Here is a 4,517-nt window from a genome sequence, read left to right on the forward strand (position 1 = left end):
TTGCATTTTGATTTTGATGTAAATGTCTTCCTTTATTTTTTTTTTGTATTGAATGTGATGGCTCTGTAAGAACAATAGAATATAATCTTTTCGTACTCTCTTGAATTCAACTGATGAAAACTTCAATACAGCAAACTTTTTCTTTCCATGAACTTGAAGTCTCATCCTTCTTTAACTTTGTCTTTCGTTTCGGAACCATGGACATGTCTTAATATGATTTGCTTGAGTTTGACACAATGATGTTTGATGGATCTCATCTTCACTATAAACTTTGCATAGGAACCTTTCATGAATGAAGCATAATTGGTACTTGAACGAACTTGGACATATAAAATTGATCTTGTTTGTATTGGAACAATCTTGAACACTTAAATTTGAGAATTTAAATGATGAATTAACTTGAGTCTTAAATCATGTCTAGAGTATGTCTTGTAATTTGTGACTTATTCCTTAAGAATCCTTCCACACTTACAAATCTCAATCAATTTTGATCCAATTGAACTTAAATGAATACATGATATATGGTAATGACCTAATAGAAGTATGTATGTGAATGCAAAGCTTAAGCCAAATAGCAGTAAAATTAAATGGGCAAATTTCGATCAAAGTGACCAAGATGGTTATCATTAATCATTACCAAGGCAGTCACTATCTTTCCAACAACAAAAAATTCAAAAAAAAAAGAAGAGAGAGCCCGCTAAGTCAAAACCTACAAAGGAGACTTAGGAAAAACTGGGGCATCCCGCTGACTGTAATCCTAAAATAGAAACAGTTCAGGCAAAAGTTAGGGATATAAAGCAAAAATGAGAAGTCGATAAATTCCTTGAACAACCATAAAAGGTTGTGACTATCAAAAGGAAGAAGTGACTGCCATCTCAAAAATTCCCTTGGTCTTTAAACCATCATCATTATCATAGGTGCAATTCCAAAGACTCTTGGAACCTGAATGCATAGTTTGAATTAACTGAGCGTAGGATTGGAGATCATCACGAAGAATGGGGTGGGTACAAATAAGCTTTGAGCCTATACCCTTTGTTTCTAAACACCGTGAACCAAACCACGTTACAACCATCAAAAGACCTAATTGAAGCAAGGTTTATTTTGAAAGCATACTACAACAAGGTTGCGTTAACCTGACTCCTAAAGATCTTTGCAAATCGTTTGTTTTACCATACCTTTTGCTTTATCCATCATTTTGGATGTCTAGACCATGGTGTTTGGACCTTTGATTCATTTGCTTTACATCAATAATATCATTCCTACAATGACTTTGATTTCCAAATATGTTTTGAGCATTGCATTAAAATTACCATTTTCGAATGAACATTTTATCTGCAGGTACTCATCTTTCAGGAAAGTTCAAACAGTCAAGAGACTTGATCACTGATCCTATCAAGGGACACAATACTTCAAGATCGTATTGTTCAAGACTTATACTGGGGCATGTGTTCCCGACATCCATTTCTAAGAACTAAAACAATGATCAGATAACAATTAGTCAATTAGGGGCAGTTTTCTTCAGCGATCCCCAAGCATTTTATCAATCCTTCTCAAAAAGGTCATCAGTGTAATAAGACCATGTTGGCAGTGTTACCCGTGTTGAGGAATCAGAGTCTCAATCTTCCTTCACAAAAGAGTCTACCTCAGTTGTCGTATACAATTGCATTACATTGACCATTCACAAATCATGCATAGAAAATTCAAAAAATCTTGCACCTAAACAAAATTCATACTCATTTACATCTTACCTTGAGATCTAAGTCCAATTCACTTGGCACCTACCAAAGCAGATGTATATCCGTCTGACCACCTTTCTGTCCAATGCTATTCTATGGATGTTTTGCTTCTTTCTTTCATCCGAAGCCTGTTATCGGATGTCATAATCTTTCATTGCCATCCAAAGCCTGTTATCGGATGTCATAATCTTTCATTGCCATCCAAAGCCTGTTATTGGATGTCATAATCTTTCTTTCATCCGAAGCCTGTTATCGGATGTCATAACCTTTCATTACCATCAAAAGCCTGTTATCGGATGTCATAACCTTTCATTGCCATCCAAAGCCTGTTATCGGATGTCATGACCTTTCATTGCCGTCCAAAGCCTGTTATCGAATGTCATAACCCTTCATTGCCATCCAAAGCCTGTCATCGGATGTCATAACCTTTTGTTGCCGTCCAAAGCCTGTTATCGGATGTTATAACCCTTCATTGCCATCCAAAGCCTGTCATCGGATGTCATATCCTTTTGTTGTCGTCCAAAAGCGAGTAATTGGATGTCACAATCCCCAGTAAAGTGTTTTCACCTCATTCAATGCCACTCTCGAATTTATCTGATTATTGATGACGTCTAATGCCACCCTTAGACGTTCCTACTATCATTTTATCCAGAGTTTTTATCCCTCGTTTCTAAGTCTCTCCATCATTAGTTTGTCTCTTGTGACATTATATTCCCCACAGAGTTCAACATCCGTCTCATATCATATAAAAAAAAGTTTGTCCATGCATTCATGTCATAAGCATTGTTGTGGCGATCATAGGACAAAAATTGTGTACTTTGTATTTAAGTCTCTTCACATCTTCGATAGAAAAAACATAAATAGGGGCATCTGTCGCACCCCAATTTTTGCCCTATGTATTTCATTCATTTGGATGTGGCGCACACATTCATCATTCAATCATCACATCGTTGCATATCAACTTTTTATTAAAGTTAACTAAATAACTTGCATTTCGCATCTTTGCATATTTTTTATTCGAGACTCCATAGTTTTTTTATCATCACCATTTTAAATAAAAATATAAAAAATTAGTTTTAGATAATTTAGTTTCGAGTTAGTTTATTTATTTAGGATTAGTAATATTTTTATTTTTAGTTTAAATTTATCTTAGTTTTTTTATCATTAGTAAAAAAATTGTATAACAAAAAAGTAGAAATTTGTGTGGATTTGGCCCATTTCACATTACAGCCCAGTTCATACTTTTGAAGTTATTACACAAAAAGAAATACAAAAAATATAACAACAAAAGATTCTTCACGTTTCTGCGCTCTCTTGCTGCTGCTCTGCATCTTTCTCCAACCACCACAACAGTCCAAACTTGCTGCTACAGTCTACATAAAAACGGTCCAAGCTATGCCATGCTAAACACATCAGGCCAAACCTTTCACCAAAATGCTATGGCAGAACCTGCATCCAAAAAAGCATTGAATCAGTATCATATAATTGTTCAAATTTGCTTATTTTCCCCCCAAATACATCAGGAATCTTCGATAAAATATGAACAAAAGCACAACAAGAAGGGGGAGGAGACGAACACGAAAGAAACTCTGCAAAAAGAACCTCAAATCCCACAAATCCTCTCGACCTCACCACCATTAACCTCTCAAGTGCATAACTCAGAAACTTCCCTTACTACACAACACATACAAAAAACTCTCCCCAAAACCTCTGCCCAGAAACCTTCATACAAACCCCATAACATCCTTCATAAACCTGAACCATCTGTGTAATTCGTTGAGCCTACAAAACCAACAACACACATTCAAAACCAAAAGACCTCAAAACAGAAAAAACACAACAACTCTCAACAACCTTCAATTTTTGATTCAACTCATTCCCACCTGCGAACTCACACAGCAATTCACGAGCAAAAGAAGCAGTAGAAATGAGGAGGCAGCATACATGAGTGGATTCATCACCACGATAACTTCCGGACGGTAATCGTTCTCGTCACGGTTATTATTTGCTGTTAATTGTTGTATTTCACATTCATGCTTGTACTGATTTTGTGGTTGGACTGTTGCTGATATGCCCTTAATTTATCCTCGAAATCGTATGCCTCTTTGCTGTTGTTGTTGTTGTATGATGTTTTTATGCTATTGTTGTTTATCGTGAGAGAGCGAGAGAGATTTTATCGGGAGCAGAAGCAGAGCGTGAGAAACAGGGGAGAGAATGTTGTGAGAGTGGGGCGGATCTATTTTGGATCAATCTAGGGTTTTTTTGTTGTTGTTGTTGTTGTTGTTTTTTTCTCCAATTTGAGAGCGATCCGATTGGGCCTGTGTGTGAGCCCAGTTTATTGCTAGCTTACGCCCTTCATGTTGCACACCTCTTTTGTTGATTGTTAGCCCACTTAGGTGTTTAGTTTATTTTTTTATTTTTATTTTACTAATTGTTTTACTTTCTTATAAAAACAAAAATACAAAAAAACATGTTTTATTTTAAACCTTGTTTTCATATAAAAAGCTCAAAAAATATTTTATTTATTAGATTTGTTTTTCTCCATATATTAAAAATACAAAAATATGTTTTTAGTTTAGACTTTTATATTTCATTATCAAAATCCAAAATATTAGATTAATTCCAATTCAAAGTCAATAAACCTTGGTCCAACGCCAAGTGGTTACAATAAACTTCTCGATCCAATGTCGAGTCTTACAAAAATCTTATTTTAATCAAACCAAGAGGTTAAGTGACAAGGGGTGAACACCTCTTGAATACCTTGATCTTTTTAACTAAAAC

Source organism: Vicia villosa, unplaced genomic scaffold (genome assembly GCF_029867415.1).
Source record: "Vicia villosa cultivar HV-30 ecotype Madison, WI unplaced genomic scaffold, Vvil1.0 ctg.002861F_1_1, whole genome shotgun sequence".
NCBI classification, from domain to species: domain Eukaryota; kingdom Viridiplantae; phylum Streptophyta; class Magnoliopsida; order Fabales; family Fabaceae; genus Vicia; species Vicia villosa.